The sequence below is a fragment of the Propithecus coquereli genome, unplaced genomic scaffold (genome assembly GCF_000956105.1).
Source record: "Propithecus coquereli isolate 6110/MARCELLA unplaced genomic scaffold, Pcoq_1.0 Scaffold131, whole genome shotgun sequence".
In the NCBI taxonomy this organism is placed as follows: domain Eukaryota; kingdom Metazoa; phylum Chordata; class Mammalia; order Primates; family Indriidae; genus Propithecus; species Propithecus coquereli.
In genome coordinates, this window is record NW_012137303.1 from 817,524 (window position 1) to 834,839 (window position 17,316).

General features: G+C 36.4%; 2 non-coding genes across 2 annotated transcripts; both read right to left on the minus strand.

Annotated features, from left to right (window-relative positions):
- Nucleotides 1-11,002: 11,002 nt before the first annotated feature.
- On the minus strand, nucleotides 11,003-11,084 carry TRNAS-GCU. Its single transcript has one exon. It is a non-coding gene; the product is annotated as a tRNA-Ser (tRNA).
- Nucleotides 11,085-14,523: 3,439 nt separating this feature from the next.
- Nucleotides 14,524-14,595, minus strand: TRNAP-CGG. The gene has a single exon. It is a non-coding gene; the product is annotated as a tRNA-Pro (tRNA).
- Nucleotides 14,596-17,316: the final 2,721 nt, after the last annotated feature.

The following is a 17,316-nucleotide window of genomic DNA, read 5'->3' on the forward strand; positions in this document are numbered from 1 at the left end:
ACATCCATTATTTCACTTATTGCTTCAAGAATCTGAAAGGTGTATAATATTTTGGATGTGAGTAAAATGAGGAACTAGAAGCCTGGAATGAAAAGAGAATGAAGACACAGTGGGTGGCTAGTCCACCATGAGCATTGATGTCCTCAGACTCCTTGCAGAAACACGTTATCTCCCTGTGTCTTTCTATAAGGCAAAGAGAATTAAGGAGAAGGTTTGTGGAAGAGTAGCTGGGAAATTAACAAATCTTAGAAAATTCTAAAGAAAAGTCCTATATAAAAAGGAGGTGCTTACTTGGTGAGAGAGCAAAGGCAAAAAGCATTGATCCATTTGTTTATCTAAAAATATCTATGAACACTCTCCCTAGAAATCTGTAAAAATACCAATTCCTTTTCACAATTCAGTCACTTACATAGATTTCCTGAACCACAACCATAGAAACACTTTTGTGTTTCTATATTGAATATATACACTTAAAAACAACTGTACGGGAGACCTCATAGAGTCGAGGGTTAACCATGATGAAGGTAGGGCGGCCAGATAAAATGTAGGATGCCTTGTTAAATTTGAATTTCAAATAAATAATGAATAATTTATAAACATAAGTATGTCCCAAATATTGCATGAGATATACTAAAAAATAATACAAAACAAAACAAAAAAAATCCTGAAGCTCAAATTTAAGTGTGGGCTTTCTATATTTTTGTTTAGTATATCTGACAATCCTGGTTGGAGGATCTCTATCTTCCCTAACACCAAGAGGGACAAGAAGCTTTGCATAAGTAAAGAACAGTAAATAATTTCAAATATTCTTAAAGATGATGAAGCAAGGCAATGTTAGATCTTTATGTAAGTGCTCTTGAAAGCCTTCTTAGACCTGAGACCTGAAGGAAGAGCAGGAATGAACCTCATCATAGCTGGGGAAGGAGACACTTTAGAGTTGTGGTTAAGGTCAAAAACATTAGATTCAGACCAGACAGGTAAAAATTCTACCCCTACCCCAATTAGTCATCTGGTGACCTTGAGAAAATTATTTATATTTTTGTGCCTTGGATTTATTCACTTTTAAGTAGGGATTATAATTGTCTCTGTCTTATATTTTTTATGAGAATATTATGTGAATTTGATTAGAAAGTGCTTATCACAGCATCTGGTACATTTTGGGCCTCCATGCCTTATTGTAAAGTGTGGGTATGTGAATGTCTGTTTCATTGCATGTCTGTTTCTCACATATATGTCTCTGGGTGTTAATCTGTTTGTGTCACGCTAGGCTTCTGTTTGTGTTTTTTAAATACCCTGTTAGTGAGTTTTGTATATGATTCGAGTTGTGCCTGATAGTGTGAGTTTGTGCCTGTGTTACAATCTCTGGGTTTGACTGTCTGTATCGCCTACCAGAATGGAGTTCCTTAAACAGACCTGGGACATTCTTGGTCACTGCATGGTACCCAGGATTGCCCAGCACAGAACTATGAATAGAGAAGACTTAATGATTGTGCAATAAATGAATAAACTGATGAATTATTTGCTATTGTGTGTCTCTCTCTTATTGTACCACTGAGTGTATCTGTTATTTTATCAGAGAAAATCTACGCTGAGGCTCTTGATTAGGTGAATGTCTGACATATGTCTGGGCATCACTGTGTAGCAGTATCTGTGTTCTGTCTTTTTCTCAATATGTGGCTTTTCAATATTAGTGTGTTTGGAAGTCACTAACCCTGGCTCTATGTTTGACTTCCTATGAGCCCCAAGAACCCTGAAAAGGTCACTGCTTCCTGACATTTCAATATTCAAGGACTATTCATGAGGACCAAGTTCTGCTCCCTGAACCTGAGTAGACCCCAGACCCAGACTCATGTACCTTTATACCTAGACCCAGTATATAAAAATTCTATTCTGGAAGAAATTTTCTCATTTAATATTTCTTAAGAAGTCCATTATGAACCCATCTTGATGTCATAGACATATTACAGAGTGGACAAATAGGCTTTATGGAAAACACACACTTTTATGAAAGACAGATACTGAACAAATAATTGGGAACATTTAACTATAATTTTTATATGTGCTATAAACTATTCAAGGCTCTAAAAACTTAAAAGGAGGTGCCTTAGTCTTGGAGGCTAGGAAAGGCCTTGCACTATAGTTTGCTTTAAAGCTCTGTGGAAAGAATGAGTAGAAAAGAAAGAGAGCACTACAGGGTGTAAATATACAATTAACATTGATTGGCATATGTTGCAGTCAGTTTTGGCTGCTATAACAAAGTGCCATAGACTGGGTGGTTTATGAAAGCAGGAATTTATTTCTCTCACTTCTGCAGACTGGAAGTCTGAGATCAGGGTGCCAGCATGGCCAGGTTCTGGTGAGGGCCCTCTTCCAGGCTGCAGTCTGCCATCTCCTGGTTATATTTTCACATGGCAGAAAGAGGGCAAGAGAACTCTCTGGGGCTAATCTCATTCATGAGGGCTCCACCCTCATGACCTAATTACTTCCCAAAGGCCCCAGTTCCTAATACCATCATATTGAGGGTTAGGATTTCAGCATATAAATTTAGGGGAGACACAAACATTCAATCCATAACAGCGTATTTTCTGTTTGAAAAAAAAAAATTCCTTGAGGAGTTCTCATGCTATCAGGAGATACCACATTGTGAACAAATTATTATTCAGTGATACAATATGCTAGGAAAAGAGATCTATAAATTTCTGCATACATTTGATGGAAACATATCAACTGTACCCAAATGAGTGGGGTAGTTTGAGAAATATCACCCAAAAGAAGGTACACTTGGGCCGATGTCTTATTAGCTGAGTACATGAGAATACATCACATATCAGAGCTGAGAGAAGAAAATAATCACTTTTCTTTATAGTATATCTAGAAGGGGTAGATCTAGACATAGTCTTTGAAAAAAAATGTAACTTAGTCAAAGCAAGAGGAACACAGTAGGTTACATAAACATTCTAAGAAATGGGTTGGAGATTGGAATTCACATGACACAGGTGAAAGAGACTGAATCTTCACTCTAAGGAGCAGTAATGTAAGTAAAAAGCATGAAGGGTCTTCACTGTCAGCAAGAGTTGGGTATTGACCTAAGAGACAGAGTAAAGCGTGGCCATTTGATGTATCTTCTATATATGTATGTGTGATATATTAAATATATATTAACATCTATCACAATATATCAGGGTTTCTCAACTTTGGCGCTACTGAAATTTTGGGATGGAAAACTATTTGTTTTGGGGACTGTCTTTTGCATTGTAGGATGTTTGGCAACATCCCTGAGTTTTAAACACTAGATGCCAGTAGCATCTCCTCTCCAGTCGTGACAACCAAAATGTCTCCAGACATTGCCAAATGTCGCTTGATGGGACAAAATCACCCTTGGTTGACAACCACTGCTATAGATTCTTTCTTCGTGAAAGAGCCATGTTAGTTGAGCAGGAGAAGCCTCAGTCATAATTTAAAAGAATAGACATAAGGGTCAGAGACTAGAAACTCCTTATGTTTTTGTTCTGCTAAAGATACAAGGAGTTTGGAGTGACTTTTGGGGAATAAGAATCACCATAAAACAAGATGCTATGTGTTTATATTGTAGCAGTAATGAGAGTCTGCTACTTAAAGCATAAGGCTCATGTCATACGATATTTTCAATATTGAGTATTCATCAAGACTTTCTAATGAATTTTATTTCTGCCATAACGTATATAAATCACAGGAAATTTTGCCTAAAGTGACTGGATTATTGTGTCTTCAAGGTGAAGAGATTGCTCTGTAATGGTGTCAACAAATTCACTCAGAAGAAAGCTTGGATGTGTAAAGCAAAGGGGGTTCCCTCATTGTGTAGCAATAATCTTCCCTCCCTAGCACTCATTCACTCCATAATGCTGGAAATTAGCTAATGATTTATTCCTGTCCAAAATGTTCACAGATACGTAAAAGAATGATTTCAGTACAATATTTTCTTCCTCAGTTACAAATGCCCATGTCAGTTTTAGCTTCCCCCACATCACTGTTTATGTCTCTAAAATGATGTGGAATAGTTTGGTGGTGAAATGTTTGGATTATGTTCCTCCTGGCATTGTTGGTATGAGAAAGTGTCCCTAATTCAGACTGAGCTCTTCCCGTGGTCTACTGTCTTGTCCACACATGCATATCCTGCATCATCTGATGTGAGGTTAACTTTTCCTAATACAGCATTTCTGATAGCAGATCTCCTTCTCCTTGTATCAGCATATACGTGATGAATGAATATCAGGCTTTCTGTGGCTGATATAAAAACTGAATTGGATTTTAATGTACTAATAAACAAAATAATTTCTCAAAAATAATACCATATATAATAACACAAAAAGCAACAAATATCTAAAATATATCTAGTAAAATGTGAGCCAAATTTCTATGTAGAAAAATAATATTAAAATATTGAGATAAATTAGAAAAGACCTAAATAATTAGAAGGTATAATATACATTATAAACTCAATATTTTAAAGATATCTATTATATTCAAATTGATCTATGGATTCAGACACTGTTAGCCAAAATCACAGCAGCTTTCCTTTTTGCAGAAATTTACAAAATAATTCTACAATGTATGCGGAAATACAAAGAGGCAATACAGAACAAGCAAATGTTGAAGGGAAATAAGAGGCCAAGTTTCATGTTGTAAAGTTTATGTCATAAAGCTATAATAAATAAGAATGTGGGGTATTATAAAGTTGGATAAATAGACAAGTGGAAGAGAATAGAGAACAGAAAAGCACCACACATATATATATGGTAAAGGTGATTCCACAGAGCAAAGAGGGAAAAGATGGTCTTTTCAACAAATGGCACTTGGTCATTTGAATACCAAAATGAATATATTTATCTCTAGGTAGATGATAGCTAGCTAGCTAGATACATAGACACATAGATATTCCAATTAATTTCCCCCCACTATAAATAAATATCAGTTCTAGGTACATTGTAACTCTAAATGTAAAATATAGAACAATATAGCCTCTAAATGTTATTAAAGTGAAAAATCTTTATGACTTCTAGGGAGTAGAAGATTTTTAAAATAAAGCCCACAAAACACTAACACATATATACATATATAATACATAGTACACACACATATATAAAATTTGGATTCATTAAAACTAAAATTTTTTGTTCCTCAAGTTATCATTAAGAGGTTATGAAGTTCAAATGGCAAGTTACAAAGTAGGAGGATGTGTTTATAACACACATAATCAGCAAACAGCTTGTAGACAAAATATAGAAAGGACTACTACACATCAATAAGAAAAGAAGAGAGAAACAAAAAATGGTCAAGTGATTTAAAGAGGCATTTCACAAATGAAATATCTAAGTGTAATAATAATATGAAAAGATACTTAACTGCATTAGTAATAAGGTATTTACAGAATAAATAAGCAATCTAGACCCATTAACACCCAGGAAAATAGTAAAATTATGAAGCCTGACCATACCAAATTTTGGAGAAAATCTGAAGCAACAGGAACTTTATGTATGCTGCAGGTGCACTGATACTATATCTATGAAAAATTTTTTGGATTATCTAATAAATTATCTAATAAATTATGCATAACCCAGGATCAACATTTAACTCCTGCACATATACATACAGTGTAAATGTGCATGAAAAGATGTATAAAAAATCTCTAAAAATGTATTTTATAATAGCCAAAACTTGAAAAAAAAGTCAAGGGTAGAATGAATGAATAAGTTGTGGGTTTCCAAACCATGGAACAGTACAGCACAGTGGAAATGAACTATAATTACATGGATCTATCTTACCAGCATAATATTGTACAAAGCCATACACATGACTTAGTTACTGTTAAGAACAACTTCTATAAAATTTAATTATAGAAAAAACCAATATGGTGCTAGGAGTCATACTAAATGTTACATCTGTGGAGAAATGAAGTATTAGTGATTAGAAGGGGATATAGAGCAGCTCTTGAAGTGCAAGCAGTGATCTAATGTATGGCCTTGGTTAAACAGGTATAATGATATAATTCATTGAGCTGTATACTTACAATTTATTCAAATTCTTGTATGTATGTTTTATCACAAAAAGAACAATAACTGTGATATACTACAATATACAAAATGTTTAAAATTTGTAAATGTATAAAGCTATTAAAAAAAAAAGACTCTTTAAAGATTTCTTTGCTAGGACACCAAATTATCCTTTTGGGGTTTTTTTCTATTTTTAGTAGAGATGGCTCTCGTTCTTGCTCAGGCTGGTCTGTAACTACTGAGCTCAAGCAATCCTCCTGCCTCAGCCTTCCAGAGTGCTAGGATTACAGGCATCAGCCACCACACCTGGCCCAGGACACCAGATTATTCTGAAAATCAGCAAATAAATAGTACGAGTCAGGCATTCATCTTGCCTTTTCTCTATAAAATGCATTTCAGAGTAACATGACTTTTTAACATTATTATATGATTCCATTTATATGACATTTCAGAAAAGGCAAAACTATGGAATCAAAGAGCTGTTGCCACGAGCCAGAAGTAAGGGGATAGGTTGATTACAAGGGGGAATCACAAAGTAACATGATATTTGATGAAAGAAAATTATTCTTCTTAGAAGGATTCCAAGTGCTAAATGCAGAAGGAATTAGAAATTCACCATGTTGCAATTTTTGATGAAATAACGGATCTAGAAGACAATAATGTAATTAACCGTGCATGCTAAAAGTATTATGTGACAAGTTGTCCCAGAACTTTGAAATGAATAGATTAAACTATAAATGGGTGAACTCTTAGATCAAATTTAACGTCAATAAAAGTGGGACATTCATGTTTGATGTGGCTCCTTCTGGATGGACTTGGAGGCACAGAGCCCCAGAGAGAGAGAGAGAGAGAGAGAGATAGAGAAACCTATGTCTAAATCTCATCGAGCCTTTGATTTAATTACTAGTTTTCAGACAGCAATGGCATTGATAAACATGATCAATGACATCACAAGGTTTCTGACATCTTGACTTAGCAATCAGCCAAATCCAAAATGCAGAAAATCCTACAGGACCAATTACCCAGTTATATCAATAAATAAATAGCATAAAGGAAAAATTAGGGAGGATGTCTTTCTTTTAAATAAAACAGTTCTAAGAGATGTATAAATCAATTATAATGTATGGATCTTATTGATACATTAGTTTGAACAAACTACCCTATAAAAAGCATTTTTAAAGGATTTATTTTTTTAAAGTAGTTTTAGGTTCACAGTAAAATTAAGAGGAAAATACAGAGATTTTCCATACACCCCTTGCCTTCACCCATATGCAGCCTCCCCCATTATCAACATCCCCCACCAAAGTGGTACATTTGTAAAAACCTATGAATCTGCATTATCACATCATAATCACCTAAAGTTCATAGTTTACACTAAGGTTCATTCTTGGTGTTGTGTATTCTATGGGCTTGGACAAATGTATAATGACATGTATCCACCATTGTAATATCATACAAAATATTTTCACTGCCCTAAAAATCCTCTGTGGTCCACCTGCTCATCGCTCCCTGCACCCCCAACATCTGGCAACCACTGATGTTTTTACTCCATAGGTTCGTCTCTATAAGTTTGCCTTTTCCAGAATGTCATATAGTTGGAGTCTTACAGTCTATAACATTTTTTCAGATTGGCTTTTTTTCACTTAGTAATATGCACTTAAGTTTCCTTCATGTCTTTTCATGGCTTCATAGCTCATTTCCTTTTTTTTTTTTTTAGCACTAAATAATATTTCATTCTCTGGATGTACCATACTATTTATTCATTCACCTACTGAAGGACATTTTGGTTGCTTCTAAGTTTAGGCATTTATGAATAAAGCTGCTATAAACATCCATGTGCAGGTTTTTGTGTAGACATAAGTTTTTAACTCCTTTAGGTAAATAACAAGGAGTGCAACTGCTGGATCATATGGTAAGAGTAAGTTTAGTTTTGTAAGAAACTGCCACATTGTCTTCCTAAGTGGCTGTAACACTTTGGATTCTTACCAGCAATAAATGAGGGTTTCTGTTGATCCACATCCTCATCAGCATTTGGTGGTGTTGGTGTAAAAAGCATTTTTAAACAATTGGGGAAATTTGAACTAGTCTGAGTTTCAGATAATATTGAAAAATTATCACTAATCGTGTTAGATGTGATTATTCATAATGTCCTTATTTGTTAGAGACACAAGACAAATATTTTTAACAATAATATGATGTCAGCATTTTTTATTGATAAAATATTGGTAACTATTTGAAGTTGGGTGATTAGCATGAAATTCATGGGTGCTTTATACTGTCATTTCCACCTTTTTTTTGTATGTTGGACATTCCATCATAGAAAATTAAATAAACATAGTGATAAACCAAATAGCTAACATTACAAAGAATGACAATGCAATGTGGAGGTGAGGATGTGGGCCAACAGGGAAGCCCTTTCACTTTTGGTGGGATGTAAACCAGTGTTAATACTTTAGAAAAAAGTGGCATCTTTTTACTAAAATTAAAGTCTTATTTATGACTAAGAAATTTATGCCCATATGTATCAGAAGAAATGTACATGAATGGCCCTAGTAATAAAGGGCAACAAATATTCATCAACATAAAGAATGTGGTAGGCAGCTTTTAAGATGGTCCTGCCATGACTCCCAGGTCTTGTTAGTCATGCCCCTATGTAATTTCATCCCCTTGAATGTGGCCTGGACCTACTTAATAACCTTCAATGAACAGAATACAGCAAAAGTGATGGAATGTCACTTCCAAAATTAGGTTATAAAAGATTGTGCCTTTTGTCTTGTTCATACTCTCTCTGGCTCTTCTGATTTGCTTGCTCTGATGAAACAAGTGGCTATGTTGTGAGCTGTCTTGTGGAGAGTTCAAATGGCAAGAAACTGAAAGTTGTCTCTAGACAACAGTTGGTGAGTACTTAGATCCTCAGTCTAACTTTCTACCAACAACCACGTCAGTGATCATGAAAGCTGATCCTTTTCCACTGTGGTCTTGCGATGACTGAAGCTCTTGACAGCACCTTGGTTGCAGCTTTGTAAGGGATCCCGGGCCAGAGAACCCACTTAAGCCATTCCCAGAATCCAGACACACAGAAATTGGAAGATATTGTTTTAAACAACTAAGTTTTAGGGTAATTTGTTACACAGCAATGAATAATGAATACAAAGGACAAATAAGTTGTAGTATGCTTATATTATGGCATACCATACAGAAGTGGAAATAGATAAACTACTTCTACAACAAAAAGAATAAAAAGTATAGAATATTATTAAGAAAAGGTAGAAAAAATAAATATTGTATATATGATTCTATTTATATAAAGTTCAGACATAGGTAAACAATAGTGGTTAAGAATGAAACAATTGTTGATAAAATAATTTTTAAAATGCAAGGAAGTAATAAAAGGTAGGTAGTTACCTTTGGTATCTACTCAGGTTGGTAGTTACCTTTGAATAGAAGAGAGGACAGTGGTTGGCAGGGGACACTTATTATATACTTGCCATGTTCTATTTCTTGACTTTTGTCACAATTATGCAGGTGCTTGCTTTATAATTATTTAAGTTGGCATATATGTTTTATGTAGTTTTCTATATGGGTGATAATTTTCACAAAAAAGTTTAAAAATTATAAAAACACTGTTTTGTAGAACAAGAATTTTCAAAAATGTGATAAAATGGAAATTCTGAGGTGGATATGTGGCTATGTTTATACTAATATAAGTTTCAGGTATTTTTCAAATTTCTATGATTAAGTTATTTTCATAACGTACTTGAAAATTAACAGAAAAAAATAGTGGCGGCAAATAATTCTAAGGACTGATAGATTTACAGCAAATAAAATCATAATTAAAGAACAGAATTTGGGAAAATTCTGGCCATTCCACTTACTGGATATATCCAAAATATATATGAATGCCTAACATGTTTTATTTTATATACACTATATAAAGAATTGTAATTTCAGCATGTCAAGTGTCTGTGGGGAAAGTGGGTCCCTCCTACGCTGGTGATTGCATTGTAAAGAGAAACATTAGCTGAAATAGAATTGACTAAATTACTAACAACGGCCATAAGAGGTTCAAAGCTTTTGACCTATTTCTGCAACAAACAATCCTTTGAATCATTAATTCTCCCAAAAGAAAACAAATTTCAATAACAGAAGAACTGCTTAAGTAGATTATGGCATGTGAACTCCTTTGACTATAATGCAGCTATTAAAATGATCATGAGGAAGACTGAGTTTAAAAATGTTTATGAGGAAATGTTAATCAGAAGGTGAATTTTTATTTCTGCGACACTGTTATGAGGGCAAGTAAAGGATGCATGAATATAGCCAAGCCCTAGAAAAGACCATTACAAAAGTAATTTTTTTAATTTGTGTGTTTGTTACTTGAAAATAACTTAGAATTTCTTAACTTAAAAAAAAAAAAACAACAAACTTGTGGCTATCTCTTCAGCGCTACACGTTTCTTCAATTTCAGCCCCTCCATGTGTTCTTGAGAATCTAAGTAATTGAATTTCTGCCTTGTGTTTGTCCTGTGTTTTTTGTTACCTGATCTTTTTGATGAATTTATTTTACTGCTCACAGTAGTAATGGTTTCTAACAGAAGGGACTGGAACAACCAGACACCAGTTTCTTCGCCCTTTTAGTCAGGTTCATCTCTCTCCCTTTCTCCCACCCTTCCCCCTTCCGTCTTTACGGCTTCTTTCAGTCCTCAGGTAGGAAGGCTACCAGTAGGAACTTCATCAAATTGGTCTCGCAAATACTGACAATCAGTACCCAATCAACCACAAAGGTGAAAAACCGAAGAACGGAAGAATACCATCGTGATCTTTAAGGGAACAGGAAACACTGCAGAATTAGGAGAACAGTTTTCTCCTCGCCAAATTGAGGGATCTGAATTCCAAGATAATCGAAAGGAATCAGGAGAACACACCAACTAGAACTAGGTGCTACTGTCTGACATCACGCTAAAAGACGCTAACCGACGAGGGTGGGATTCGAACCCACGCGTGCAGAGCACAATGGATTAGCAGTCCATCGCCTTAACCACTCGGCCACCTCGTCATGGCATCCGAGTGGTTCTGGGTACTTTATTTCAGAGTTTATACTAGGGAGCCAAGGGCAGTCTTTCGAAGACATTTAGAATGTGCGTTGCAGATGTCTGGGAGACATGGAAATGGGTTGTTTCTACACGAATAAACAAGAAACCGGAATGGAAAAACTGCGAGGGGGGGAAAAACGGGCTTAGCTTTAGCGGGACTCATACAAGAGTTTGAGATGCGATAGAGACATAGTTGCCTGGGCGGTCTCTTCCTTTCTCTGTCTCCATAGTCTGACGGCCGGAGGGGCAGCAGCTGGCGGTGGGCGTGGCCGGCCCGACGAGGGACATACAGGAGTTTGCCTTCACCCTCTGGCAGTGAGTGGAGCCTGGTCAGCTCTCCTGTCCTCTCACCGCGTCTGGAGAGCGCATCCTGGAGCCCACAAGAGACAGAGGTTCCCAGAATCGGTCCCACTGGGGTCGGCCTCAGGGGTGCTGGTGAATCCAGATTCCTGATTCGTGGTTAATAAAACAGTCTGGAAAACTAGACGATGGATCTGAGTAGGGTAATGCTCAATTTCTACTTAGTATTATTGCCTCTTCTTCAATACTATAGGGTACATTTGTACACAGAAGAATTCTTAATTTGTAGGGCTCTTATCCTGGGTCATCAGCATCCGACGAGGAACCATGAATTCTGATTTCCCCCCAATTACCTGTGTGTTGCTTAGGGTGGTTTTCTAGAGATGAGGTTGCCTAACTTTCGTTTGATTTTCCAAAGGATGCGTTGATAAAAATGTTTAAAAACAAACACCCCTAGTGAGAAAATGATGGGGGGGGCGGTAAGGAAGGGGGGAAAGCTATTTCAGGTACTTTTTTGTTGTTGTTATTTTGTTTTTGGTTGAATGAACATGAGTAGGGATTAATTCTGACTAATCAGAGTAAATCATAAATGCCTGGGGAAAGAAGGTAATATTGAAAGTAAATCTTGAAGAGCGAGTTTTCTACAAGTGTCCGAGAGAGGGTGTCCCAGGCTGAGGAAAGAGGCTGAACAAAGGCGAAAAGGCGGCAGTGTCTAGAAGGGTGCTGAGGAATCACTGTGGCTGGAGACTTGGGTCCTGCGGCATGTTAGTGGCTAATCAAGGAACATCCTTAAACCTGAAAATGGAAGGTGGTCACGAAGATTTCTCTTCTGAAGCCCAAGCAAATCATTCACAGGTTGAACAACAGGGAACATGGGGGAAATCCTGCAGGAATGGACTCCTGCTGTATTTTCACACTCTCAGTGTCTGGACACTTTGCCTTAAGGTGCACTAACATCTTGAGTGAAGACCACCCTTTACTTGTTTCTGTGAATTCAAGCGTCACAAAAATTCATCCTTTTATTTTTCCTTTGAAGAGCCCTTATATTATAGTGTTTGCTGCATTGACCTACCTAAATCTTCAACCTCAACTCAACCCACTCTCCTCCACCTTGCTTACCATGCTCAGTCCCATTCAGATTTTTTTTTTTAATCAAGAAGGATCCAGTTTCTCTCTCTTCTAACAGGTCATTTTTCCCTCATGTACTGCTCTTTGTCTTTCTCACTTTAGCCTGGTTGAATTATTTATCCATAATTCAGTTTAAAGCTTATTTTTTAATTAAAAATTTTTGATCAAAGTTAACCACACATTTTTTAAAGACTCAATGACTTCAAAAATATGTGTATGCACAACAGTTGTCCTCTTCCTCCTATTACTCCTTAGCAGAGGCAAACATTTTCAGCCAGTTGGCTTTTGTCTGTACTGTTTTTGTTTTTACCAGCTTATCTCCAAATTGTCATGCTATGGCAGAGATAGCTAGATGTCCATTATTATTTTTCTCTTCCAAAAAGTGGAAATTTAGCTGAGCTCAAGCCACCCATGAAAAGATACAATGCACAACTTCTTTGACAGTAAGTGTGGTCACGTGACCAATTTCTAAATAAGGGCATAAGAGAGAAAGTATATGTAAAACTTCCAGGTTATGCCCATAAGAGAAAGAAATACCCTCTACTTCTCTCTTCCTACTATATCTGCTTTTGAGGACGAAGAAGTCATGAAACAGAGACTGGACCCAGCAACATTGTAGGAAGGAGGTAGCTACAAGAGATAGAAGACTAGAATCAACACCATGCACTCAAAGCCTCACCCCGGCATTGATTACAGCCTCAGAATCAGTGACATGAGGGATCAGTAAATTGGTCATACAAAGGAAAAGTATAATTTTCCTTTCACACACTCTTTCAGAATACCAAGATGAGCAACACAAGCTGAGCCCCTGTAGAGCCCATGAAGCAAGAAAGAAATTGTGGGTGATGGATGGGGTGTTTATTTTTAATTTGGGCCACAAAATCAAACAAGGAAATATTTTAATTTAGCTAGTACGAGCAAAATAACTGGAATGATATCTTTCTCTCCATTCTTTTTCCTCTTTCAAGTTTCAGTGTTAATTCTCCTGGGCTTTTTCAACAACTCTGAATTGAAAGCATTTCCTGGGGCAGAGAAAAAAGTACCCTCAAATTTCCAGAGCCTGAGGTGCGAAAGCCCTTGGGCTTCCAATGTTAATGATTGCTCTTCACTCTCTCTCTCTCTCTCTCTCTCTCTCTCTCTCTCTCTCTCTCTCTCGGCTTAGAGGAACCCTGACCAGCAATGTTCCCAGTAGTCTATAAATCAGCTCTGGTGCTATATACTTCCATGGGAATCCCATACTTAGAATGCATGATAATTGTAAGTGTTTAGGTACTTGTAATATTAAGTTCCATAGAAATAAAACCATTTTTTCCTCTTATCCATCACTGTTTCCCTTAGCATTCAGCACTGAGGTAGACACGCAGTATTCATTGACTGACTGTTCATTCGTTGAATGAACAAAGGAATGAAGTCTAACCAGGGAAGGCAGGTCTATGACGAAACACAGGACAGAGAGAGGCAGGAATCTCACATCCGAACAGTCGACCGCAGCGGGAGCAGAGGCAACAGCAGCACCTGGGGTGACTTTTACTTTCCGGTGTTGTAGGGGTAGTAAACGCTGAGTCTGAGAAATGATCACTGAAGCTGGAGTTAAAAGTAAAGATCAAAACTCTCTTCCGTATGAGAGGAAGGAATATAACCGGATGACTACAACTCACGTTTTCCCTCTTGCACGCAGCCAAACAAGCACATGCATGCACGAACGGAGGCACGCACGAAAGCATGGGCGTACACACATGCTGCCCAAGGCTTTCCTTGGCATTTGACACAAAATCAACAGAGGGATTGGAAGAGCGCTATTGCAGCCGCTTCAACATTCCCGCGGTCTGCCCACAATCAAGGTCTGGAGCTAAGCGCCCGGCTGCTTCGAAGATAATTCCATTGTTTATATGACGAAAGCACATCTTTCTGGGCACGAATAGTTTGGAAAATCGTTTCTACTATTCTTCAAATCTTATTGAGCGAAAACGAACCGGGCTCGTCCGGGATTTGAACCCGGGACCTCTCGCACCCGAAGCGAGAATCATACCCCTAGACCAACGAGCCACTTGGCCAAACAGGTTACCATATTATATATAAGAATTATGTTCAAATTATCATTTTTCTCTTCTTCAAAAATCTTGTTACTAAATAATAAATATGGCATGGATCATTTATATAAATGAAAGGTTTAAAAAGGTTGTTTCTATGAATGGTCTGTTGATAACTTAAATTACCATGCTATCACTCAGTTGTAAGACCAATAACTTAGAGGAAAATTCTCCTTTGTTCTACTCTGCTAAACTAAATAATTTCACTCATTTTCATTTTGCTTTTAATTAAATTTTGTTAGAAAAATGAGAATTCTGGGGTTTTCCATATCTTCTACCCTTTTTAAAAGTTGGATATTACTATTACTGAGGGACTCCTAGACCATTTGCTCTAACAAAGAATATTTTTGGCTACTAGAAGTTCTTCAGAATGAATATTCCTAATCTCAGCAAAATTCTACTGATAAGGGTTAGATTTCTTAAAGTTAATTTTTCAGAGATACCAAGACAAAAAGATATTTGGTTAGTTTACTAACTTCTTTTACATAAAAACTTAAGAAAATCATGAAAACTGGGTAAACTCAAAGAAAGTTTTCACAACCGCCATTAACTGATACATCTAAACCACATTTTACATCCATGCTAAGATGTATGTATTGAACTAATACCTATTTTCAATTTCATTTTGCTGTATTAGATTTGATGCTTTCAAAATTAAAAAGTAGTACTCTTTTAGTTCATTCTTGCAATTATTCAATAATTATTTATAGAACACCTGTTTATTTATTTATTTTACCAAAAATGGAATTCTTTTGCAAGGATAAGTAGAAATAACGATTTCGTTGAATATGTGAGAAGATAAATCAATCTTTGTGAAAGGGGAATAGACTTAAACTAGCACTTAATTTGAGTTTTGACATGGATTTACTAGGTGGACCCAAATAAGTATGAGGTCACTAGGCACTCCTATTTTTATCTCTGGCCCACTTTACTAATGTAAGAATAGCGAGATTCTTGTTACAATCCAAGTGCTTTCCTTGTACCTTGAAAGCTTAAAAAATCTTGACTGGTTTCTCTGAAACATACACCCAGGAATAATAATTCCTAACACCCCTCAAACTCGGTGGTGCCTATGGTTTGGACTGAACATTCCACTTCCATGAAAACATGCTCTTCTCAAGAAATATTAATAGCATCTTATGTTCATGTATAAATGAGGCCCAGACATAGGACTATACTGAGATGTTAAATCAAAGGTTAAATACAGTATGGAAAAGAATTATCAATCTGAACCCAAAGATTTCTCAAAGAATCAGTCCTTTGACACACCACCTAGAGCACATTCCTTTATCTTGATGGACACTCTCAACCACAAACTCTCATTCTCTCTTCATTTTCATAGTATAATATACTTTTGTTACTGAAAGTTGAAAGTTCAGCACTTGTCCCTGAGACCACATCAGAAGAACAAGAACAAGTGGTTTGAGGAGAAAGGAAGGGAAGTTTATTAATATGCTGGCAAATAAGGAGGATGGAGACTCTCATCTTAAAGTGCCATCATCCTAACTATAAGCAGAAATATAGAGCTTTTAAAGGGAGGGTTTTTGCTGTTTAACTACAGTTGATGGTTCTGATCCATCCCATCTCCTGCAAAGACAACCTCAAGACAATCTCATGACCTCCCAGACAATTCAGTTGGGCCACCTTTTGTGGAACAAAGGACACTCCGTTGCCTCTCTGATTGCTGTCCTTGGCAGTGATGTAGGTTTTAATTCCCAAACGGGGGAGAGGGGGTCATTTAAAGAGGTAGCACATGAAATATTTGACTCTTTTTCAGGTCATTACCTCTCTTACACTTTTCCCTTTCTCAACCCAACTTTTCTGAGAATAATAAAGAATTCATTTACTTTTATACCAGTGGGAACTCAGACACCAAGCAAAGGTCATTATTTATTTAAAGATCACTGAACAGCAGCATCATTAAACACAGTAGGGGCCCCATGTATAAAGTTATATTCCAATCATTTTGCTGAGATATCTACTGCCTTTGTATAGGCCATGTAGATCATGTATAATAACATGCTTGATTATGTTGGCAATTATTAATATGGATATATTAATAATTAAAATCAAATTTCCTGTAAAACAAAACATGTAGCTTAAGGATATAATAGTTACAGAAGACAACTGAGAACAATAGATATAAAATTTCCCAACAAATGACAACAAGATGCATTCACCAAATTTCTATTGAATATTTACTCCCTGTCAGACCTTGTGTTAGACACTGGGTTATCAAAGACAAATAAGAGTTTCTGTTCTTGAAGAGACTCACTCCAACTAGCTATTTGTGTAGCTATTATTTCACTTTCTAAATGTTCTTAGTTGATGTTTTATTCCTTGTTCTCACATATCTCTCATCAAAAAATCAACTTCTTAATATGAGTTTAACAATTCTTACTATCAAGATGGCAAGAATAGGTTTAATTGCCATAAAACTTCCTTGGGGATACCTGATGAATACTCTCTCATTTGTTGTAATGGTAGCTCATTTCAATCTTTATATCCATCACTGAATACCATTTCTTGGAAATATTACTGAATCATTAGGCATTTATGGATAAGAAAAAGCAGCAATATCATACTGAATGGGGAAAAATTGAAAGCATTCCCACTTAGAACTGGAACCAGACAAGGTTGCCCACTATCTCCACTTCTATTCAACATAGTGCTGGAA